Here is a 26,085-nt window from a genome sequence, read left to right as displayed (position 1 = left end):
GGCAGGTGCAGTGAATGATGATAGTTTGGTGAATTTACAGAGAATGCTATGAAATCTAAAGGTGTTTTTAATGTTTATTGATTTTTGAGAGAGAGAGAGCAAGGGAGGGGCAGAGAGAGACAGGGAGACAGAGGATCCAAAGAGGGCTCTGCTCTGACAGCAGAGACTGCCAGGGGATTTGAACTCACAAACTGCAAGATCATGACCTGAGTGAATGTTGGACTCAACTGACTGAGCCATCCAGGTGCCCCTAAAGATGTTTGTAATGTTACAGTCAGAGTATATGATATTGTGTGATTTCATACTATAATCGAAGAAAAATATCTAATCATAAAACAAGGGACAAAATAATATATGTGCATAAACCTTCCCATCCCTTTCTTTAAGAAAAATTGTTCATCCTTTTAGTCCCAACTCTGATGATTCTTCCTTTGTGAAGCTTTCTCTTACTCATAGGAGCAAATATAATACTTCTGTGACCCCAGAGTATGTGAATATACTTATAGTACTGCACTTACTCTATTTCATTTTAATTAATAGTATGTGTTAGTTTTTCTATTTATTAATATAATGAGAGTTCCATGGAACCGTGTCTTATTTAGTTTTGTAGAACTAGGTACAGAGCAGGTCCATAAAAAGTGTATTAAAGGCATGAGTTTAGTCAATATATGAGAACAAGAAATGTTCATGATATCTATTGATACTTTTAATTCCAAAGACAAATGGGCTCACAGGCAAAATAAATCTCACAGATCAGATTTCTGTTTACCAAAACTACCTGCTTTTTAGATTAAAGTATTCAGGAATCATCAAGGACAGAACTCTAAGAAATCTTGAAAAGTTGGAGGAATCATCTATCAAAATTGAAGATGATATTGGATAGATATAAGAGCCAATAACAGCTTGTTAATCTTTGATCAGATACTGCACCCAAAAAATAGGCGAAGAAAATTTAGGGAGCAAAAAAAAAATCTATGTTTATGCTAATATTTAATTTGGAAAAATGTAACATTTCTTTTTGTATTTAATTGGATGGGAGATAGTGAAGAGAGAAACTGTTGACTCTAAATTATTGTGGGCTCAGTTCCTCTCCCTATGACCTTGCCTGGCCACACTGATACCTGGTGATGTTGCATGTGTTCCCCTTTAGGATGATAAATATATTAGAGAGGGAGAATTTAAAAACTTAACTCAATATCCAAAAGTGCCAAAAACATGAAATAAGGGTTCAACAGTGGGGAGTATTATTTGTTATGAATATTAGTAAAATTACTGTTTTATTGATTACTTATCCAAAGCTGTTACAGAAAGAAGTGTTTCTAAGCTAAGTCTTTTAAGTGCTATTTAAAGGTTTGCTCTTTTCAGTTACAAATGACACATTTGACTTGTCAAATGAAAACACTTGATAGTTTTGCCAGCACAATAGCTTTGCTGCCATCTTGGTAGTGTATTTCAAGGGAGACAGTTTAAACAAGGGGGTGCGGCCCTGGAATGATGTCTTGCTTCTGCTCTTTGCCAGCTATATCACCTTGGGCAGTTATTTGAGCTGTCTCAGAGTTCTCATATACAAAATGATGATAATCAACTACTTCATGAGGCTGTTATGTCAATGAAATTATGTGTACAAAAGCACCTGTAAACTGTAAAGTACCATATAAATGTTAATTATGATTATAGCCTCATCTACCATAATATCAGAACCATGTCATGGAATATGGAGGGCCTATTTCCTTTTTCCACATGAGCTCCTCTGCAACACTAGTAGTAGTGATCTTTTTCATTTGCTTAGTCATTTTCTCCCCCCAATTTCTTTTTTTGTGGTAAAAGACATATAATGTAAAATTTACTAACTTAACCATTTTTAAATGTATAGTTTAATGGTATTATGTACATTAATATTGTTGTGCAACCATTACCACCATCCATTACCAGAATTCTTTTATTTTACAAAATTGAAACTCTATAACCAATTAAACAATAATTCTGCATTCCCCACTTCCTGCTTCCTTGTTGTGTTAGTTTTTTTTTTTTTTTTTGAGATAATTTAAAGTTCTAATGCTGCTCCCACCTTATCCCTAACACAAAATTCATTACCAATTAGAAATACAATGGTGATAATCTCAATTTTATCTACTACCTTCATTGTTTTGGTCCTGGTAAGAAAAATAGTCAGAAGATGTAGTCTACTGTAATATAGACCTTGCATGATAGGAGAAATTTGCCACATGTAAAAAGGCTGGACATAGTAACTCTTCTGAAAATGTATCCTAAGGAAATAACAGGGGAGGTATACAGAGTTATCTGGTAATGGGAGAAAATACAAATAGACCTTCTAAATTCTCACCAATTGCAATTTAAAAATTGATGGCATAGGGGGTTGGGTGGCTCAGTTGGTTAAGCATCTAACTCTTGATTTCCACTCAGGTCATGATCTCATGGTTCCTTGGATCGAGCCCCACATGGAGCTCTGTGCTGGCAGCAGGTGTCTCCCTCTCTCCCTGCCCCTCCCCTTCTCATGCTCCTCTCTCTCTCTCTCTCTCTCTCTCTCTCTCTCTCTCTCTCTCTCTCTCAAAATAAACTTAAAAAGAATTGATGGCATATACATACAATGAATAGCATATAACCACTAAATATCTCCTTATGGAATGATACTTAAAATAGGGGGGTATGGTCACACTACAGTATTAAGTTAAAACAATTTTAGTAAACAATATTATGATATTACATCAATTAAGTAATAAAAATTATATATATAATTATGTTATATATATGTGTATATATATAAATAAATAAATAAATAAATATAAATATATATATATATATATATATATTTATATATATATGTATAAATCCTAGTAGGTATACAGAAAATGTTAATGACAATCTCTGGGTGGCAGAATTATTAGTGATTTTAATTTCTTCTTTGCAATTTTTTATGTTTTGTAGTTTTTTCAATGACCATATATTACTTTTATAACCAGGAACAAAATGTAATTAAATCAAAACCCAAACTGAGGCCACCTCCAAAGCAAACCCAGCAGTGAACTCTGAAGTATTTCAGCTATGAACATTTTAAGTAATTGGAAATTGGGAGGACCATAAAAAGCGGTCACTGGGGGCTAGTATTTGAATGAAAAACCCAAAGAGCTTGTTTCGAATCATGTCGACTTTCACGTTACTAATATAATTAAAGCAAGTAAATCAGTTGGGCAACAAGCCACTCAGCCTTCAGACACACGTCACAGCTGTCTGCATGCTCACTATCTTCACCTTGCTCAATTTTCACAGTTTTTAATATGAATATCAATTCCCTTTTTCATAAACCTAACCTATAAATGCCACAACCCCTCTGAGGGATTTCCCCAGGCTTCATTTTAGGCTCCACAAGAAAGGATGTAAAAGAGACCTTTCTTTTGTAAAGTGATTCTATAATTCTGTCCAATATCCATCATTTTCAAGGCCAAGTAATCATATTTAATAGATCCTAAATTACATTCTGTCAGGCAAGGATTCCCTTGATGATATTAACCAGAGCAGAGGACTGACAGGCAGAGGCCTGAAAGTAAGATATTGTTCTACAAAGGGCTTACGAGCTTTCCTTTGCGAGGCTTGACCTCACTAAGTTTGGGGTGGTGCAGGATCTGTGCCTTCACCGCAATCCTCAGCCTTCCCAGGGTTACTCACAAACCAACTCCTGATTTCCTGTCTTAAAGTCACTTTTAAAATTAAATTACTTGGCTCGTTTTTGACCCTTTGAGGAAATTGCCATCGTGAATTTATTTCTACAATACTTCACTAGCAAGACAGCTAGATGTACAAGCATTTACCTACTCTATCTCCATTTTATCTCCTTATCGGAAGTCTGAAAGAAAAAGGCTGAAGGAGAAAGTTGGAGAGATGCCTTCATGCCTTGTGCTGTTTAAATGAATGTTACAAAGTAGAAGGTTGGAGATCTTTCTTGACAGGAAAGATTTAAGGTCATGATGCTAGAAAAGAGTGCAAGGTCAGATTTTCCTTTGAAAAAGGGGGATATCTTGGATCAGGTTTTCATTAGGAGGGACGTTCTCAGTACTCTTTTGAACATCTCTATTGGAATAGCTTTGGTTTTGTGGATTTTACATCTCAAAGGTTTTAAAGAATAAGAAGGTTAAAAAAAAGAATAAGCATTTCCCCAAATTAAACAAAATTTAAGTTTTTAAAAAAAGTTGATTTATAATCAAAAGTCTATTTATTTATAATCTCTACACCCACCAGGAGGCTCAAACTCACGACCCTGAGATCAAGAGTCACTGGCTGAGCCAGCCAGGCGCCCCACAGAATTTAAGTTTTTAATGCTTCAGTTATTAAAACAATTCAAGCACAAATCTTCATTCAAAATACAACTGCTGACCTCTTGCTATGTGCCTTGTCCCTGGTGGCTTTAGGAACATTAACTCATTGCATTTTTACGACTCTGTAACCTGCAGAGATATTTATCCCAATTTTAGGGGTGATGCCTATGGGTCAGCCATTTCTAAAATCTCAGAGTGTCTGGGACTCCAACAGTTTAGACCACTCTTAATTTTTGATCATCTCTTTTCCCACATGGAATTGCTTGTTCTTGTTCTGGAAAAAATAATCCCACCCATTTGCTCCAAACTTGAAGATATCTCGTCTTGAAATTCTTGCCTAAAGAAAACTGTGAAAACACTAAAGGTTAGAGGAGGAAGGAGGGAATGATGGTGCTTGGTGTTTAGCATTTTAGAACAGGAGGTAGAATGATGGACATAATGTAGTAGAAGGAAAACCATAGTATTAAACCATTATCAAGGTATTTGTCCTGTGATTTGGGGCAAAGGTACTTTACACAAAAGGACCAATTCTGCCTGTTTTCTGCCCCATATTCTTTTCTCCTTCCTTTTGTTTTTTTTTAAGTTCTCAGGTGTCTGTGTCTTTGCTCTTCATTAATTCTTTCATTTTTACTCACAACTCTCTCTTCTTATTTCTATCTTACCATCATTCTTTCCCTAGTTTTTCCCCCATGCCTAAAGAAGAGAAAAAATAAGACAAAACAAACCTTGGTGTTCTCCCTTTAAGTGCAATAAAACACAGGTGCAAAAACTGAAGGAAGGAACCAGCTGGTTTCACGACCATGTCTTCCATCTTTCATCATCATTAACTCCTCTCGCTGCTGTCTTCTTCTTTACTTCCTCCTTTCCAATAAGTCACTTCCTTCTTTTCAATAAATCACGAAGGCCAAGATTTAAAGGTACGTTACCACATTCTGATACACTACAGCGGTTTAATTTCCTTATCAGTCTAACCCAAATTGATTTCTCATCGACAGAGCTCAGCTGCCACCAACTTACCCGCTGTGTTCAACAAATGGAAACTCTCAGTAAAACCTGTATTATCATTTATTTCCACTGTGGAAATACTAAACAAGCTGGAATGTGGTGGTTTCTTTAATTTTTTAAGTCACAACACAATTATTACGATGATGGAAATTTCACAATTTTCCAGGGAATGAGGATGGGTTTCAAAGGAAATAAACATGTAGAATCTGACCACTAGGTCTCCAGTAGACTTTGGTCCTTTTCAGTGTATTTTGCCTGGACGTGTTAATATACTATCTACCTTCTTCTCAATGTTCTAATTATTAAAGAAAAATAGTGGCATTCTTTTATCTTTTAAAGGGGTTATTTTAAATGTTTTTCTATTTTTAACTCCACGGAATAAACAATTATGGCTGTCTGTATATGTATCACATTTTATATTTTTCAGAGAACTTTCATAGAATTATCTATTTAATCCTCATTAAAACACCAAACACTTGCTGGACACTGTGATAAGTATTGTGGTCCAGATGAAAAGGTTCCACAGATCCTCTTTGAGAAGCTGGGGAAGAGATTATGGGGGCACATGTAATAATTCCAGACAGACTAATGTATTATGGATTTTAATAATTGTATATACAAGGTACTAAATGAACACTGGGCAACTATTAATTATATTGTTCTCTGATGGCATTTGTCATATTGTATTTTAATTCGATACATAGTAACAGCTTCTCCCACTAAGTTGTGATAAAGAAGACATCTTATGCACCTCTGTCTTCTACATCATCACATGTATATATAATTATTATGCATCATTATATATGATATATATCTAATGTATATATGTTTAAATTAATAATTCCAGGAAAGAGGGTCTTTTATGCAACATGGGAAAAGAATTGTTTTTTGGCCAAGAAAGGTACTATCTTTGTGTTACTACAGACTCTATATATAATAGGTTCCATATTAATATGTTTTCAAATTCTGATGATGTAACTGTGATGGTCAAGGTCAGCCTTCTAAGAAAGATGGAATTCCCAAATTTCCTTTCACTTTAAGGAGTGAGAGCCTTCCAGCCTTTCTCTCCCTCTTGCTCTTCCTTTCCAACATGACTACAATTCATGCCTCATTAAGGACTGTATGTTGTCCTCCATCTTCAATTAGTGAATACTTCTGACTTACTGTGTGCTTCATTCCCATTTTATGTGTATTTTCTTCAACTGCTCACTGCTTCAACTTTAGGTGCTTGCTGACCACCATCCTAACTAGACTCGATTGTGAATTTGGGAGGGACAATGGAAGAGCTATTTGACATAAGGAAGAAAAGATGAACTCAAAAGGTTGCTTTCTCACCTGTAAGTTGCACAGAAAACACTCAGTCAAGTTTCTAACAGGGACTCACTCCTTTCTTTTGATCTTTGATCTTTGATATTTGGAGGAATGTTGGGCTTTATGTAGCTTTACTTAAACAAATGCTGATAGCAAGATGAGGATACTATTCCTTTTTGTGAAGGAGCTGCCTGAAGAGCTCTCATTGTATGGCTTTTTATCTTAGTAGAAGAATGCATTTCAACACCAGCTTTATTTATAATAAATCAGTTTAGTTGCAATGTTTGCTTTATTTCTGTTCCTCTGTTTCTGGCCCGTGGGCTCCTAACCTGCACTGATGGGCTTTCCTTATTCAGAGAGGCGGATCTAATGTGGGCCTTAATTGTGGGGTCAATTAGATAAGGAGCCCCATGCCCTCTCTGAGTGGGTCTTCTTTGTGGGCTCTACTAGGATGAGCTTAGTCATTTTTCACTTGTTTTCCACGGACTGGAAAATGACATCAGCTGCTGACCCTTCTATAATGTTGACCATGTGCCTACATCCATCCCACCAGTTGCCTCTAGTAAGGATCTCTGCTGCTTGCTCCAGGCCTGCCTGCCATAACTCCTTGCTCCCCAGGTCTCAGGAGTCCATTGTGTGTTCCTTGTCCTTCCTCCTTTGGGCTGGTGTTTTGTTTTAGTCCCACATCCTAGATTCAACATCTCCTTTCATAAAACAATCATCTTCTGGCCATGATGACCTCCTATGTGGAACTCTGACTCTCCACAGATCCTGAACATCTCATTTTTTTCCCCAAATGGTTCAGCCTTCTCAGTTTTTCTGGATGTCCCCACTTGGTTTTGTTTAGGACAGTAAGAGAAACTCAGATGTATTCCTCTGTTGGAAAAGAGACAGTTACCTAGCTTTCTTAGTGTCAGCAAAATGATGACTTATGCAAGAACCACTTGTACTCTGATGAGCATGAAGAAAGCTCTCTGGATCATTTCACCCAGCGATCATTAAGGCCAGGAACTTATGACCTGGGACAAAATCTCAGAAGGATTCCTTATAGCCCTTGTTGATTACCATTCTCCCTTAAATGTATGCATTCCTTGGCTGATAGGTGAAAGTGGGAAAAAGGAGGAGTTTACCTCTGCATTGTCTCTAACTTACTCCCCATTGGCCTTTGTACTTTGCTGCATCACCCCAAGGAGACCCTTGATATGCTGAAGGGATCAGTCAAGGTCCCACAAGAAACAGAAGGCATACTTGATTGGGCCTTATTCAGGGAGTTTAACCAAGAGGCTACTTACAAGGGTGTAGATAGGTTCAAGGGAAACCAACAAAGGATGGTAAAGTCTCCCCAGGGCTAGTAACAGTGGGGATTCTTACCAGCCATTGGCTTAAAGGGATAGAGAAGGGAAAAGCTACCAGAGCCCTGAGAGAGAGAGAGAGAACTGTAGCTATAGTATAATGGGGCTGTGTGGCCCTTTCCAGAGGGAACGAGCTACTGCCAAGCCTTGGTCATACAGGGAGGGACCTCTGACCTCACTCTGCTTCATTCTGCTCCCATCCTCACGTCTCCTACCTACCTCTTGTCGCTACCTCCCATTAGCGGAATCCAACCAGAAGGCAGGGGATGGGACCTGAGATGATGCAAAGTACAGGTCGGCCTGTCTTGGGAAGGAGCAGATCAGGAGGCTGGAAAGAACATCTGGAGGGCTGATGCTGAAGATATCCAGCACGTCTAGTAATTGATCTTCAGCTTGAGGTTGCCTCCTTAAACGATAAGGATATTTTGATGCAGTGAGTGGCACGTCTTTGAAGGCTCTTAGAAGCTTATATAGCCATGTTTTTCTGTGAAAGATTTTTTTTTTTTTCTAAACTAGTTCAATAATATGGTAAGTAGAGGATTCCCTACAGCCTTACTCCCTGGCTCTCTGGCTTACAGATTTGTCTCAGAGCCCTTCAGCCTCCAACATCTCGATCTTGTGGAAGCTGCTGCCATGATAGCTGCATTGATGGCAAAACTGCAGTTTTGTTTGATGCCCCATTTTAGCTGTATTCCTTTCGGTGATGGGTATCAAACCACAAACCAAACTCCTCTCCTCTCTTTCACTAGAGACTCACCTTCTTTACGAGACATGTCTGATAAGTGTTGGAAGCCATAGAGGATTTTCTCCCTCTTCTCCCACCTTAATACAAACACACACACACACACACACAAACTCGTGGAGAATTTGAAAAAGCAGTCTTGATCTTTGGAGAGAGGAACAGATTCTCTGGATGGGAACTGAGACATTGCTGAGTTGGATGGCAAGATACCCACCTAAATATAGCCTCTTCTGAGCTTGCACAGCCTTATGACTCAGCATTTCTTCTGGAGATAATTCAGTGAACTCCTATACACCAGATCCAAAATCGGCAGAGCAATGTGCTGTGAGCTCCAGAATCAGGCTCTGAAACTAATGCAAGGGTGAGGAACAAAACTGAAAGCAAAAGATGTCATGATTTTTTAGGGCCTAAAGTTTTTTTGTTTTTTGTTTTTTTAAATTTTAGAGGAGGGTGGGAGAGGGGCAGAGGGAAAGAGAGAGAGAGAGAGAGAGAGACTTCTAAGTAGGCTGCATGTTCATTGTGGAGCCTGAGGCGGGGCCTGATCCCGTGACCCTGGGATCATGACCTGAGCTGAAATTGAGTCAGATGCTCAACCTACTGAGTCACCAGGCACCCCTAAAGTTCTTTAATTCTGTGTCAAGTGGGAGTTTTTAGACTTTTTTAAAGGAGAGGCTTGGAGATGGTGCCCTCTACATTGTGACAGTTTCTTGCCACAGCTGTAAAGTTGCTATAGCGAAGCTGCTTGGCCCTCCTACAGACATCTGCTTCTGGGAAGGGAAACCTGAGGTGGGTGGTCACCCAGTGCAGGCGGGGACACACCTACAAGTTTTGGAGAGTATGACTGAACCATAGAGGGAGAAGGGCACCAACACTGAACCCCTGACAGGGCTTTGGTGAGAAATGCTTTGTAACCCGTTCCTGTCTTCACTTGGGAAGCTGAGAGCTTTGAGAAGCTGTGTTCCCAGATCAAACAACATGCAAGGTTCTCACACCATGAAACCTTGGTGCCCTACAGCGTGTGCTAAGCAGCACGTTTCCTAGGCTCTGATGGCTGCCTTTCTTGCACTCTTGGCCTGTGGGGGTTGGTGTTCATTTCTCTTAGACTTAGGGTGACTGACCATCTTGGTTTGCTAGAGACTTTCCCAGTTTTAGCGCTGGAAGTCTGCTGTTCCCGAAATCCCTCCACTTGTTTGCCCAGATTGGAGTTTTGTGACTGTGAGATGTGGGGTGAGGCCTGGACTGGGGGTGTTACCTGAGAGTCAGGACCCTCAGACATCAGACCTCCTCTCGGAGTGTGGCTACAATATAACATCCTTCTTTACCAGGTTCCCAGTGACCCATAAACTGCATGTACTTACTTTTGTCCCACAGAGCACTTTGGGTGGTTGCTGGTGAGCTGAGGTCCAAGTGTAATAATGCATATTAAAGCATTTTGTAGTGTATAAAGCACTATTCAGACATAATTCTTTTGGTTATATCATGCTTTCCTCACTGACAGTCCCTGACCCTGCGTACATGTGAATCTCGACTTTGGGAGAGAGAAGGAGCTAATAAATATGATTAATTTAGTATATTAAATAATAATCTAATACACTTATTAACAATTTAATATACTAAAAATAATAAATATTAAGTACCTCCTGTTTCCACTGAACATTGTGCTAAGTACATTATATACATCATTGCTTTTAATCCTTCTAAAAATTCTGTGAAATAGTTATTATTATTCTCCACTGCCCTTAAAGTCAATTTCCTTAATACAAGAGTTCATTCTCTTTTGGTGTAGACTCAGGGCTGATGAAAGCAGATAAGCCAGTATAATTTACCTGGGCTGGTCTGCTATTTTGCTTATTAACATAAATCCTGTGTGAAAACTACTAGCCGGTCAACCCTTGGATAGGGTGAGGCCCAACCCGCCATTGGTGGCTCTGCTCAAACCTTGAGATCTAATTTAGAGCCTAATTTAGAGCCACCTTGAGCCATTTGGCACAATCTAGCATCCCAAAAGGTATAGGAGTATGGGTTTCACTCTATGGTATTATGTACATTTAAAGGCTCATTTATCTTTCCTTGGTAACTAAAACAGTTTCCAGATAATGTCAACAAAGTTGTTGTACAGACATGGTAAAAAATAATTTTCTAAAATATATATTAATACACAATACATAAAATACACAACCTATCCTTTTATTATATTTCATTCAATTTTTATTTATTTACGATCAAGTTTAAATTTTTATCCCAGCATTCATTTTTATTTCCCATTGGATTAAATGTATTTTTTAAATGCAGAAATGAAGTTCATTTCTTACCAGTTCAGCCTTTAACTGTTAGGTTTATTAAAGGCCATAGATTATCCATGATGTATTTGGTATAATAATTAAATCATGATGTTAATCCTGTTTCCACCTATGAAGAGATGTTGTTTCCTCAGGGCACTTGGACCCCATGTTCAAGGCACCAGTTTGCTCATAGAAAGAATCTGAAGGAAGATCTTTTACTGCATGACAACAGCTAAGTTTGAATTATGTTATCCAAAGAAGAAATTTCTCTCCATTAGTCAAAGTGCCCACAGCTTTCAAAGAAACCAATTTTCCATATATTTAAGGACTCTTGTATATACACTTAATACCTTTCAATGAAATTTCTTACCCACACAACGTAGTAAAAAAAATTACAGTATTTCTTCCTAAATGTTGTTAAAACACCTTCTTAGACAAATGGATTATAAGTTTGGGCCAAAATTTTGTTTCAAGCTGGCCACAAGGGATGAAACCTTTAAGTGTGCCGATTCAATATTCTCTTTAGGGATTCTATAAAAAAAGTGAATGGTTAATCATTGTTAAACTGGATACAAGAAAAAATCATGTCTGGTTAAAGATTATTAGGCTGGCCAGTCAGCTGGGTGGGTAACCCTGGCTTCCCAGAAATCCTTAATCTTATTTAGGTCTATCAGAAAATTGCTCAAGCATTTTAACAGCAACACCAATTACATCCCAGAGGAGGTTGTGAATTATATCATGCAAAAAAAGTTCTGCCCTAGACCAGGTTTGGGACAATTTTTATTCTCACTGTGAATATAACTTTTGTGCCAAAACATTATCATTGTTTTTTTTGTTCTAAAATAATAATTTTTTTTTCCTTAAAATTTGATTTAAGGTGGTAAGCCTTTTTGGAATAAAGCTATTTCTTACCTTAAAAGAATGTTGTACCATTTGAAACACATGAAAATTGGACAAGTGCAACTTATTTGGAGAAATAGTAACATTTCATAACAGAAATAGTGCTAAAGTAAGCTACAAATGTAATTTAAAAACAAGCCAGCAGTGTCTAGCTCTACCTACCAATTTCCAAGAAGTCCACGAAAAACTATACCACAAAGGCATGTTAATGTCCAGACCTTGAGAAATTCTATAAGACTCCAAATGGTTTCTTCGGTAAACACCTTGCAGGGACTAGGGGCAGAGAGAGAGAGAGAAGAAAGGGAACCTATAAAAAACACTTAAAAGACTTACCAATCAATCACAGCATGTAGACCTTATTTGCATCCTGATTCCAACACACTGCAAAATAAAATTATGACATTCAAGAAGCAGTTGAAAATTTGAACTTTTACTGGAAATATAATGATATTAAGGGATTATTGCTAATCTTTAAATTGTGACAATGGTAATGAGTTTATATAGAATCAACTTTATGGTGTAGAAATACACAGTGAAAAGTTTGCAGACCAAAGGATATGTCTGGGATTTGCTTCAAAATAACACAAGAGGAAGAGAAGTGGGTGAGGAGAGATGAAATATGAAAAGCCTGAGTTGGCAATTATTGAAGCTAGGTGATGGGTATACAGAAGTTTATCGTCCTCTGCCTACTTTTGGCATATGTTACTAATGCTCTTGAAATTTTTTTTAATGTTGATTTATTTTTGAGAGAGAAAGAGAGAGAGAGAGTGCCTGAGTGGGGGAGGGCAGAGAGAGGGAAAGACAGAATCTGAAGCAGGTTCCAGGCTCTGAGCTGTCAGTACAGAGCCCAATGAGGGGCTTGAACCCATGAACTGAGCCGAAGTCGGATGCTTAAGTTGACTGAGCAACCCAGGTACCCCAGGCACTCTCTTTAATAGAAGATTTAAATAACACGACACCAACAGGATTGATTCTCTAAGCTGTTGGTGTTCTCATTGCTTGCCTGGTCAAACTGCTATTCTAGAGCCCACAGGCAGTAGAGCCCTTTGCACAAAAAAGCAGATTGGAGGGGCAGCAATGGCATTACAGTAAGTAGATAGAAGTCAGACCCTAATATGTCAGTGAAAACCTTTCCATTGGGGCACAACGTACTAGAAGAATGAAATGATGGCTAGACACACAGAAAGGCTCGTCACTGAGTGCATTGTAGCGAGGGGTAGTGCCCATGTCTCTTTGGTATTGCCTAAATACCTATTTCCTGTTTTTTTTTTTTAATTCAAAAACTTGATGGGGTTTATTAGTTGTGAGTAAAGAGAAGAAAAACAAGTGAGAGAGAACACGGCCTGGGGACAGAAATGTTCTTACTTACTTTAAGAGGTCTTAGGCCTGTTATGGGAAGTAATTAGCATTCCTAATCAAATGCTGGACACTGCACGTGTTACTGAGTTGAGGGCCTCTTCTGGGAAGTGGGTTGGCCACCCACCTGTTGACAGTGTGGAGCAGGCCATCTTCAACCAGGCTTTCGTTTATTCGCCTTCCTCTGTGTCTTCTTTCTTGTAACTTCTTCTTCCTCCTTTGAGTCCTATTTTTCTTTCTTTTCCATACATATTTCTCCCAAGAGAGAATCCTTTGGCTTGGCTTGCAGTGAGCTTGAACAAAAACTCCAATGTTTCTTACGATTTGTCTGAGAATTTACTCTCTTCAGTTTTTTCATCACATAAAAAGAACTCAGTTGTTCATTGGCACATATAAAATACCAGGAATTTTGGAGTTTCAGGGTTCAGCAGCTCAAGGTATGTAGTTGGAACCTTGAAAGGAGTGGGTAGAGAAAAAAAATATGGAGTGGGGGGCTCCTGGGTGGTTCAGTCAGTTAAGTGTCTGACTTCAGCTCAGGTCATGATCTCATGATGCCTGAGTTCAAGCCTCACGTTGGGCTCTGCACTGGTGGTGCGAGCCTGCTTGGGATTTTCTCTCTCCCTCTCTCGGTCTTCCCCTTCTCCACTTGTGTGCACACACTCTCTCAAAATAAATAAATAAACTAAAAAAAAAAAAAAAGAATATGGAGGGAGAGGAGCCCAACAGCAAGGCCAGAGGCGGAGACTCTGGAGGGACACAGCCGGGGTGAAATTCTTATGCCTAACATTCAACTTGACGTTCTTTCCTGAGCTGTGTTATTTCTACTGTCCTCCTGTCTCGGCAAATGACAGGCCCATCTTTCCTCTGGTGCAGAACAAACACCTGGGTCTCATCCTTGGTTCCTCTCATTCTTTTGCATCTGCATTTGATCCATCTGCAAACCCTGTTGGCAGACCTTCAGTATATATCTATAACCTATGTCCACTCCTTACCACCACACTGCTGGACAGTGGTTCCCGTCACCAGCTCTAACGTGTGCAGTTGAAATGGCCTCCAAATTCATCATCCAGCTTCTACCTTTGCCACTCTCAGTCTCCTCCCACCCCAGAAGCCAGATAGATGATCCTTTTGAAGTACAGTCAGGTTCTGGCACTCCTCTACTCCAAAGCCTGCAACTGCTTCCCAACTCACTGTGAGTGAAAGTCAGCCATCACACCGACCTACTGGCCTTCACAACACATTTGCAACCCCTCTGACCACATTTTGGCTCTTTCCTCATTTATTCCCACTGCAGCCAAACTGGCCTCAGACTGTTCCTCCTTCGGGGGTTGTGCGCTTGCTGCTCCCTCTGCCTGGGACATCCTTCCCCCACATATATGGGCATGGCTTTCTCCAACACCTCCTCTACTCAATGCAAACTTTCCTTGCTGTAGCCTGCTTGGGTCATGCATTTGAAAAATCAACTCCCCGCCCCGCCCCGTCCCCCAACCCCAGCACTCTGCTTCCCTTTTCTCTACTTTAATTTTCTCTGTGTGTTTATTAGTACCACACACACTCTATAGTGTGCTATTTATTGTGTCTATTCTCTGAGCGTTTCCTCTGGAATATAAGCTTCACACAGGCAGAGATTTCTATCTCTTTTGTTTGCTACTGAATCCCCAGAACCTAAACAGGGTGTAGTCTATAGTAGAGGCTCAATAAATATTTGTGAATGAATGAATTCCCCAAATGAAGAAAATCTGGCATGTACAACATTCTTATGTGAGTAGAGCTTTGGGGGATGAGGCAAAGTGGCTAAGAGCAGAGGGGACAGGGCAGTGGCTTCAAGCACTGAGATGCTGAGCTGGTATCACCAAGAGCTTAGTGGGAACAAGACATTTCAAGTGAGAGGTGACCATGGAACTTGAAGCCCTGGGAAGGACCTTTCTGACCATTCCACAATAGCCTGAACTCTTTTATTTGGATACTTAAGTAAAGGCAGTCATGAAAATTTGGATATATTTGGAAGCATCTGGTTACTTTAATAAAATGTGAAGTGACATTTTGAGAAAAGAGACATTTTCTCATACTGGACATTTACATATCTGGTATTTTTGCAGTTTGTTTCTCAGAAAAAGGTTTACCTATTTGAAATCAGACATCGGGCAGCTTAAACCGGACAGTCAAAGACAATCAAAGCTTTCTATCGCAGACCTGCCAGGCACAAAACACAACCTCCAGTGTTGAAGCTGCGGGGTGGGGGTGGGGTGAGCCGGGGAGGGGCACAGCAGGTGCCTTGGCCTCTTCTCAGGGAAAAGGCTGTGGCGAGAGGGGCGGCCAGCCCTACAATAAGGCTTATTTTATGTCGGCCCAGTTGGCTCGCAGTAAGCACACTATCATAGGACTCATAGAAAGACATGGTTATTTTAGTTGGCACTAAGACAAAGATATGAATTCAAGTATAAAAGCAAAGCCACTCTAGTACATAAACAGAAACAGCACACGCCCCTGCCCTCCCTCCAGCCACTTGTCAATCTCTCAAGGCAAAATCCTGAGTCTACCCTCCCAGTAATCTTTGAACCCAGACATTGCCATTTTCAAGGTCACTCTCCACTCCCACATAAGGGGAAATTGAGGAACGGCCTGAATTCAGTCCTTCAGAGGTCTCACCCAGATTCCATGATACCCTGAAGGTATCTGGGGGTGCCCATGTATCCAGGAAGAATACTAAGGCTGACAGCTTGCAGAGGGCTCAGTGAGGTCCCTGGCATGTCTGCGTCTATGTGTGTTAGTGTATAAATCTGGGAGGTGGGATGGGGAGAGGAGAGAAACTCTGCTTTTTATTTATTTATTCTTTTGATGTTTACTTATTTTTGAGAGAGACAGAGAGAAAGAGAGAGAGAGAGAAAGAGAGAGAGAGAGAGAGAGAGAGAAAGCAGGGGAGGGGCAGAGAGAGAGGGAGACACAGAATCCAAAGTAAGTTCCAGGCTCTGAGCTGACAGCACAGAGTCCTATGTGGGCCTCGAACTCACAAACTGTGAGATCATGACCTAAGCCGAAGTCAGATGCTTACCCCACGGAGCCACCCAGGCACCCTGAAAAATTACCTTTTAGTTCAGGGCAGCACTGGTCTGGAGCCCAGATGAGATTTGTAGGAAGAGCTCCCCAGGTTCTCCAGCAAGACCCCCAGGAAGAGTGAAGATGAGACCGCTAGGTAGCCAGGAGGCACCGCTGGGCTCTGGCCAACCTTGAAGACAAGCCAGAGGACAAGTTACAAGCAGCAGAAACAGCAGACCTTAGGAAACAGCAACTAGGTGCACAGTGACAAGGTCCTGCAGACCGGGGAGCTAGGGGATGTCGTGCTTGGGACTTCTGACCCGTCCTACCATGAGGATGCAAAGTTTTGGAATGACAGCCCAGCCCCATGTATATTCATGTATTCAGGTGCCATCTTGGGGAGGAGCCAGGAAGTGAGGTGGAAGACGAAGGAATCAGCAAGTACCTTTATCTAGAAAGGTGGAGCATTAAACCAGGGGACTCTAACTGGTTGCACTGGGCCACGGTTTAGACCAGATTGGACTTTTAGTTATTTTTCTCCTTGCTACGAAGCAGTTGAAAGTTGACCAAAGATGTTTACAAATACCAATTTTCTTTTTACTCATCTGATAATAAAAGTGAGTAAATTACAACCTCAAAATATGATTGTCAATAACCCTCTATATAGTTAGTTATATTTGAAAACTTCTGGCCGTTTTGGGACGGTGGGAAGATGGTGGGCTGTAGCCTCACATAGATCTAGGTTTGATCCTGGCTCTTGCATTCTGCTCCCTCCCTGTGGGAACTTGAGCAAGTCACTTAACATCTCTGAGTCACAGTTGTCTGTAAAATGGATTTAATACTGCTGACTAGAGTCTTGATCTGAAATTGAGTGGTGTCTGAATGTAGAGTTGCCCAACGCAGGCTTGTCACGCGGTAAATGCTCGACAAATGTCAATTTTCTTTTCTTCCCACACTGAAAAATTTGCACATTGACAAACTGTTTCCTAGTGAATTGACTCCAATTAACTACCAATAAATTGACCTTAGTGTTTGATGGAATCATACACGTTAAAATATTGACAAGTAAGATGTTATTTTTTATTTTAATCCAGTTCCAACTATGACCTGTAGATGTCTCTGTGAGTCTTCCTCTGTACCCAGCTATGACTAAAGGTACAGAAGACAGCTCAGCCATTTGTGTTAATGATTATTCATAAAGCACAGAGGTTGGTGCCTGAGGAAGGAGAGCACCCGTCACTCTGTCTGTCCACTTAACTTCCTCTGTCCCCCACTCCAGGGTGCAATGAGACTTTCCTCAAATCCCTTTGTCCTGCATCCACTCTCAGCCTTAGAGTGGGAATGTAACTCAGAGCACAGGACTTGGGGCAGAGCAGCCAAGTTCTTGGGGCCCTTCTGATGTTCCCCCACCTCCTGTTTAAAGCTGTCATGTGTGGCATTGACCACAGGAAGCTGACCACAGGAAGCAACGGACAGGATTTGACTTGCGTGTTGATTCAGGTAACACCAGCTGAGTAAGGAAGGGCTTCTGCCACGTCTCCCTATTTGGGACAAAACATTTAGCATTTGTTTCAACTCAGCCACGGAACCCACAGCACAAGAAATAACCATTGAAAGGTGAGGGAGAGAGGATTTAGGAAATCATTTGCACAATTATTTTTAAATGACATTTTGTACACCATGAAAATAGGATTCCTTAGGACCCCATGAAGTGGACATAAATACATGTTCCTGGTTTAATGGACCTGGCCTCTCCTGGGCTGTGTTTTATGTGGCATAAGAGGCTTCTAGTGACTAACGCGATATGGGGCAGTGGTGGGTGAGCAAAGAGAGGAAGGGATGGATCTCCCATCTGCATTTTATTTCATTTTGAAGAAGATGAAATGAAGATTTGCTTTATTCTAGGGTCAGGGCCCTGTGCTTTCTTCTTGACAAATGATTGAGACAATTTGAGTGGAACTGAGTTTAGTTTGGCATTTTACTTTCTGGATTTCCTCGGCCTCTTTCTGTCTTCTCTTCAGTCCCCTGGAGCGTTGGACTGCCTGGTCTTCTCAAGCAACCCTGAGGGGTTTGTGAGCTGGGCTCCCTTCCTCATGGAGTCCCAGGCATCTGCTCTGTCCTCCCTGCTGTCAGTCTCTGTGCACAGTGGTGAGTACGGAGGGATTCACAGAGGAGAGTGAGAGAATCTGTGGGTCCACTTGCTTTCGGTGGAGGATGATCTCATCTGCTTGGAGACATGAGTGGAAGCTGTTAACCCCACAGGGTATGTTGGGGCTAAGGTACCTGAAGTCAGTCAGGGGATGAGAGGGAAAGAGACGTAATGCTTGCAAATGTGATGAATAAGAGGATGTTAGGTCCGGTTGTAGCTCTGGAGCCAAGGGAGGGGCAGAACCTGGACTCAAGGTCACAGCCTTTGGTGGGCTTGGCTGGGGCTTGCTCTCCATAGGTGTCCCATGCGTAGGCTACTGTCTGCTCAGGATGCTCCTGGGTTATGCCTGTTGCTCGGGGGCAGTTATCCATAGCACCCCCTTTTACTCTCAAAAGAGTCCCTATTTGGATACTAAATTACATTGTCAGCCTGCCTGTTCACCTCCCTAGATATTGTGTCAGCATTTCTAAGAGGGTACTATGCTTGTCAGTGCAGTAAAACATAAACATAGAGCTTCGAAAGGACCAAGAAGCTGGTCTAGACAGGTCAAGAGCTTTCCATGAGAGGAAGCGGGCTTCCTAGGTCCTACTATGCGTTCAGTTTTAATTGTATCCAAATTTCTTTTGATCCTTTTTTCTTTCCTTCTGGCTAAAAAAGGTAGTTTTGGAAATCAGTATGATACTGTAAACTGCTTTCTTACTAGACAGCATATTTAATTATTTCTCTATTAATGGAGAGTCATGATGTTTCTAGTCTATGACCTATGACCACTACAAACAACGCATATGCATACACATTTTACTTTACCGTATTTGTTGCCCCATCTGTAAATGAAGAAATCGTAGGATTGGTGGGAGGGATTCAATGAGATAATGCTTATAAGAGCACTTAATATAGTACCTGGTACAGAGCAAATGTTCAGTAAAATTGTCTGTCATAATTATTTAAATATGGATTTCATAAATTATTTTTCCTTCTCTCAGAGAGGTTCATCCCTGGGCCTTCTGACTAGTGGAAATGGTGAACCTATGCCCTTTCAAGGTCACAGGCAGGACCATGGCATGTCTACGTAAATTGCCCTCCAAAAGCTTCACTCAGAACCTCACTGAGGGTTCCTGGTGAGGCCTCCAAAGTTCATGTGGTCTAGCTCCGCCTCAGTTCCCAATTTCAAAGTGGCTCTGATGATTTATTCATTTCTGCAGGGGACAAAATACATTTGAATGTTGTCACTGAGATGTTAGACTTCTCTCTCATCTCGAAAGTATAAACTTCAAAACATCCACAGAAGTGGCTGGGAGACGTGGGAGGATGGATGTGCTCCTGGCAAAGGCTCCTGAGCAGGGTGAGGCTGAAGGAGCGGGCCTGCCTCTCCTGTGACGGGAGGTTTGTTTGGAGGGACTCCTGTGGAGACGCGGGTGGCAAGTGGCAGGGTAAAGAGCTGCCTCAACTTTCATGTTTGGAACATGTTTTTCAGATGTCCTTCCCAGCCAGAAGTTATCAATATGACAAAGGGACACCTGTCTGACCTCAAAGGAAGATGACCTCCTGTCCCCTTGATATCTCTCTTACAGTCCAGGGCTTCCAAAAGAGCCATCTCTGGATGCAAACAGATTTTCTCTGTGATGCCTTTTTTTTTTCCTTTAAGCTTTGAACAATGTGGCAAAAGATAGAAAAGGAAGCTTTTGCTCCAAATGGACAAGGTTTACTAGAAGAAAAAAAAGATCTAAAAAGCTTCTCCGCCACCTGTCCTGGTAAGGTGCAGAGAGGGCTTAACATCATATGAGAAAGCTTGTCAGATAAAAACTCGGCTTGTCAGAATTTTCTCCCTAGTTCCCATCCCACAGAGGCACATCCTGTAGGGTCTCTCCACTGACCGAAACCAAAACGCAACAAGGCCAACTAACTCCAAACAGGGTGGGTAGGCCTGAGAGTTTACAGAGCTATTAAAAACTAAGAGAATGCTGATTCTACCCAACAAAGAAACTGGAAACATTTCAGGAGTCGGGGGGGGGGGGGGGGGGGCGGGGAAAGAGGAACAATGATTTAAGACTTATTACCCATGTTCAATTCTGCCTATGTTCGGAAGACTTATGAAATTAAAAAAATGAAAATATAGAATGCATTTTAATGAAAACAAATTAGTATGTGGTTACTGTGTGCCGACTTAGTGCAAAGCCTCTATTTTTCAGGGCCACAGGAGTGACAGATGGTACTGTTACAGACTGAATGTTATATCCCCCCCCCCCCCCCCCCCGCAAAGATCATATGCTAACATCCTAATCCCCTATGTGATTGTATTAGGAGGTGGGGCTTCAGGGAGGTAATTAAGTCCTGAAGGTGGAACCATCATGGATGGCATTAGTGCCCTTATTTAAAATAATTTTTTTAAATGTTTATTTATTTTTGAGAGAGAGAGACAGACTGTGAGCAGGAGAGGGGCAGAGAAAGGGAGACACAGAATCCGGAGCAGGCTCTGGGCTCTGAGCTGTCAGCACAGACCCCGACGCGGGGCTGGAACCTACAAACTGTGAGACCATGACCTGAGCTGAAGTTGGACACTTAACCAACTGAGCCACCCAGGCGCCACTCATTAGTGACCTTATTAAGATGAGACATGAGAGCTTGCTCCCTCTCCTCCCCACCATATGAGGGCACAACAGCAAGAAGACAAATCACCTGCAACCCAGGACGAAGGTTCTCACCAGATACTGGATTTGCTGGCACCTGATCTTTGACTTCTAGCCTCCAGAACTGAGAAGTGTTTGCTGTTCCAGCCACCCAGTCTGTAGTAATTTGTTAGAGTAGCCCAAACTAAGACGGCGCAGATGAATGAAATCCACCGACACCCACAACAAACATTGAATTTTGGCTTTTAGTTTTAATTTTCTTCTCAGCCAGAGACTCTGACACAAGTAAGCCAAACCACTCTGAATTTCAGAAACTTTCTTTTCTATCTCTGTCATAGGGAGTTATGAAAATGGCTATTGAAAAATGTGAGCAAAGGGAGAGGCAACAAGACTCATCTGACCACACTGTAGATACCTGTGGAAAGCGGGGGTGACACCAGCTCAGGGTGAGAGACAAATTGCAAATTGGGCTCTTAGCCTTACCTTTGCCTGAAGGGGGATGGGGACCGACTTGGTAGGGGCCAGGCACTGGGACAGTTGCAATATATACATTTGCACTTAATCCTCACAACAGCCCAGTGAAGTAGAAATTCGTATCTCTGTCTTACAGAAGAAATTAGAGTTCTAAGTATCATGGTCAAAGTCACACATCTAGAAGTGGTGGTACCAATATTTGAACAAAGAAGAACTGAGGTTCTTCTATTTGCTCTGTAATTTGAACTGACAGATGGTTCTGAAAGGTTCTGCAGGGTGGGAGCCAGAACTGGTGCTCGGGCAAACCAAAGCCACAGGACCTCTGGCATCATGGTGTAGGAATCAGCGAAAGAATTAGCTTTGTTAGGCAGGAACAAATCATATGCAGAGAGGAGGAGAGACCAGAGGCTGCTGAGGGAAAGGTTTACGTGCAGGATTTACAACTCCAGATGCATGAATCTCCTGCCCAGACCCACTAATGAAAATTGCCAGCAATTTTTGTAGAGCTCCCCTTGTGATTCTGCTGTGCGACAGTTGAGCGTCCTGAAGTAGCATAAAGTAGGATTCTGTTCCTTGCCATTTTACAATCCCACGCTGGCCCTTTGTGCTTTCTACTATAGTTTATTATATTTCCTAAGCATAGAAATATAGCAGTTAATTCAGGAGCAAGATAACAAAGAGAAAGGGAATGCAAAGAAGGAATCTGAGGCAATGGCTTATCTCCTCCCAGACCAAGTAAACTGACATTTTTGCAGATATTTTTGTTCAACACTAGCAGAGTTTGCTGAAGGAATGTAAAATCTCTTCTCCTGGATGGTTGCAAAGAGGATATATTGCCACCTGCCAGCAGGACTCTGTCTTCTTGGAACATTCTTCAGAAAATCTAAACTAATCCTTAATGCTTGGGAAATGTGAATTTGTCTTTAAAAAATTTTTAAAAAATGCAGTCAAATATCAAGTCTGACCTCAAGGTGAGTGCACAGGGGCAGAGGTGTACTCACTGTCTTGGTGGCATTCAGGCAAAACATACTTAACAGCTGTAAAGAAACCAAGAAGAGAGGGTTAGGAAGACCATAAGTGAACATAAGCTATCAGTGGTTTTGTCCTTTTCATGGCTTCTATCAATTTAAAAAATCTTTTCAGGCACAAAACCTTCTATTCTTGGTAGGATAAAAATACAGTACTCACATTCCAAACAAGGCGTTCTAAAAAAATAAAAAAATAATAATAAACATAGTGAAGCACAAACCATTAGAAAACTGTCTTTGTCCCTTGACCCATACTCTGCTTTGAATTGGATATTTTGTGATTCAGGGGACAATTAGGTGGTTTATGAATTTCCCAGATCTTTGTTGTGATGGGCTGTGGAACAGAAAATGATCTATCCGAGTTAAGGCCAGTACAGGTCTTACAGGTCTTATAGGTGAAGGATCCTTGAGCTTTAAAAGATGAGAAGTTGAGTATAGAAGAGTCTAGTCAGTTCATTCTGCCATCCATTGGGAACAGTGGCAAAATACTCATTAGTAAGAGAAGTTGAAAAATTTGAATTTTCAAATTTGAAGTATGATTTCAGGTTTTGGTGTTTTGTCAGGTACTTAGTGAATATACCAATGAGGATAAGGGAACATCCACTTATTCAAAATATTATTCATAGAACAACTCGTCCATGCCAGGCACTGTGCTCAGCACTGAAGAGGAGAGAGCCCTCGCCTTCGTGGTCTGTTTTATTCTCTCCAGGATTCATTCTTTAGGACAATAGTCAGTTGTATTTTTCAGAACAAGCCTTTTACCCTTGAGTTACGTGCTGTCACTTATGGCCTAATAGCTCTGAGGGTACCCTGCCTCAACCATCTATCCAGGAATACATCTGCTTCACCAAGTATCCAAAAATATGACTGAGGCTCCTGTTCAGAGTACTAAGTCTAGGGTTCATGATGGAATTTTCCATCCTGAAGAAGAGCTTAAATCTTAATCAGGTCTCCTCTGTGGTTAAAACAAAACAAAATTAAAATCAACCTATAAAGTTATCAAAGTACTTTGATAATAGTACTATACAATATAAAATCTATATTAGTCAAATTACCGTTCTCACTCATGCCTATGAAGTTTATATATAAATTAAAAAAAAAAAGTTTCCTGCCACTTAAAGTAGAGGCATAGTAAGAAATCAAACCAAAGCATATCTGGAAAAGCCTACCTGGTGACTCTTAGGATCCACAACTGACATGGAGTCAAAGAGGTCAGTGTGATACCTCAGCCTGCTAAAAAGAAAGTCACATTAATATCTGGGAGGGGTGCCTGTGTATGGGTGGAAGCAGGGTGGGACTGCGGGTTAGGGAGAGCAGCAATTATAGTCCTTCATCAAGTCAGGGGAAACCCAACGGAATTCGGGGCCATGTTTCCAACTTAAGAGATTTGCCTCGTCAGTTTTTCAAGAACATTGTCTAAGTTGGTGGCTTGTTTATTTATATCTTGGATTTATGGATCAACTTTCCTCCAGAAGGGCTCTCTGCTAAATTTGAACATAGTTTAGATTTCTTCTTCCTGTCAAGTCTCCTACCTCAAAAGAGAGCCTTGTTGTCCTGCTGTGTGTAATGATGGCATTTGTAACCCCATTTGGCACGTACATTTATTGTTGCATATTCATGCATGTTTTTTGGACGAAAATTGAGAAGAGACTGACAACAATTTTCTGGTGGACACAATGTGTTCTTTCTTGCTCTGTAATGTATTTTTCCATTTGCTCCCTGCTCCGCCTCTTGGGGAAGATTATTTTCCTTTCTCATCACCTGTGTTTCCTTCTCGGGCTTTCTGGCTGCTCATCTGGGCTGTTTTCCACCTTGCAAACGTTTAAACAACTCACAAATTCAAACTTCTCTGGTCACAATTTTGAAATCACAAATTAAATGGGTCTGTTAGCTCAATAAACTCTCTTCACTTTAAAAAAAAAAAAGGAAAAATAAAAAAGGATTAACAGGCACCTGGAAGAGAGCTTTATATCTTGGCAAGAAAAGATTAGGCTTTTCTCAAAGGCATCATGGAATTTAGTGAAGAAAAGATGCTATAGAACTGGCCAAATATTAATAATAAGATGGCCAAAGCCATCCTAATTATTTGTATGTGTCCATGCATGTTTGTGGGCCCAGAGAGAGTTAGTAGTTAGGGGACCTTGCACTATAGTTCACAGGACTCTGCTCTGCTGTGTGGACGCAGCTGCCAGTAAGACTCTTCCTCTGTAATGATTTCCCACTCCTCTTTACAGAAGGTAAACTTCTAGGCTTTTAGACTTCTAGAATATTGGAGACTTCTAGAACATTCTGTGGTTGGGTTACCATTCTATAAATTAAATACCATGTGTGCTCATGCTTGGGAGAGAATTGGTCGCCACACTGCCAAATGCTTAACTTTCATTTTCTTTACTAGATTTACATGAGTTTCTGAGAACAATGGGAACCTCCAGGAGGGAGCCACTTGCCTTGTGAAAATGTCACTCCTTACTTCTACATGGGAAGCCTGGGCCATCCAGGCTCTTGCAAGCCTTTTGACACCAAGCCTTCTGTGTCCTCCTGGTAGCAGGTACATTCAGGCTGAATCTGCAAGTGGGCCAAATCAGTAGAAGAACAAAGTCCACAGAAGCTGATTCCTCAAGAAAAGGGTTACTGAGTGGGATATGTTTTGTCTTTATATCCCTAGCGCCTAGCATAGTGCCTGGCATGGAATAGATACTTAAGAACAGTTTGCCAAATGGCTGAATGAATTTGAATGACGGCTTTCAATGGCATTGCCAATGAAGACAGTTGGCTTGACTGCCTTGTGGAAAAAAAAAAGAGGGCCTTTTGAGAGAATCCTAGGTCTCATTAATCTATCTATACAGTTAACAAATACAGGTGAGTACTTCTTATATGTCACTGAGCACTTTTTTGAAATCACCTGGTTCATTTGTACTCTCCACCTACCCAACTAGGCCTAGAATGTAAGTTCCAAGAGAGAAGGGACATTGCTTGTCCTGTCCATGGCTCTACCTTTAGCTCTTAGAATGGTGCTTAGGGACAGAGAGGAGCCCTCAAAATGTGACAGAATTTTCTGCTGACTAGTATTGCCCAAGTTGCAAATGGCTCCAAATCATTCCATGTACTGAAACTGAGTGGTGGCTTGGGGAGGTGGCTCTTGTGTTGGGCTTGGGATCTTCTGTCACGGGCCACATTTTCATCTGCTGATGAGCCTGGCTTCCACCCCAGTCCAGGTTCTGAGCTGACCTGCATCCCATACCAGCTCACTGGATTGGAGCAGGTATACAAATTCTGCGGGTTCTCCATATTTTCTCAAAGTTCAGTTTTTAAGATATAGAGTCTAGCATTCCTTTGTTTTAGTCACTTCTGTTCTTATCATATTTCAAAAAATCCATAAAATGCCAGAGTTCAAAGGTGCAACTTCTCTCAAGTAGAAAAATGCTTGACTAATGTCTTTGACAAAACCGTTTTCTCTGTACCGCTGGGTTAGGATGGGTCTCATAAACCTCC

General features: G+C 41.0%; 2 long non-coding RNA genes across 2 annotated transcripts in view; both read right to left on the bottom strand.

The window, feature by feature from the left end:
- LOC144616681 (uncharacterized) overlaps positions 1-10,257 on the bottom strand; it is a 42,997-nt gene extending 32,740 nt beyond the window's left edge. The window contains exons 1-2 of the long non-coding RNA XR_013556241.2: positions 8,956-10,257; positions 5,057-5,214 (exon numbers count right to left, since the gene is read on the bottom strand). This is a non-coding gene — a long non-coding RNA (uncharacterized LOC144616681). The remainder of the gene's footprint in view (positions 1-5,056; positions 5,215-8,955) is intronic.
- A 674-nt stretch (positions 10,258-10,931) lies between these two features.
- LOC144616553 (uncharacterized) lies at positions 10,932-24,274 on the bottom strand. Its single transcript, XR_013555911.2, has 3 exons — positions 23,763-24,274; positions 22,567-22,602; positions 10,932-12,304 (listed from the first exon to the last, which is right to left on the bottom strand). It is a non-coding gene; the product is annotated as an uncharacterized LOC144616553 (long non-coding RNA).
- Between the last annotated feature and the right edge of the window lie 1,811 nt (positions 24,275-26,085).

This window comes from Panthera onca, chromosome B3 (genome assembly GCF_046562875.1).
Source record: "Panthera onca isolate mPanOnc1 chromosome B3, mPanOnc1 haplotype 2, whole genome shotgun sequence".
Taxonomy (NCBI): domain Eukaryota; kingdom Metazoa; phylum Chordata; class Mammalia; order Carnivora; family Felidae; genus Panthera; species Panthera onca.
Note: the sequence above shows the minus strand (reverse complement) of the source record. Positions and strands in the feature narration are given on the sequence as shown.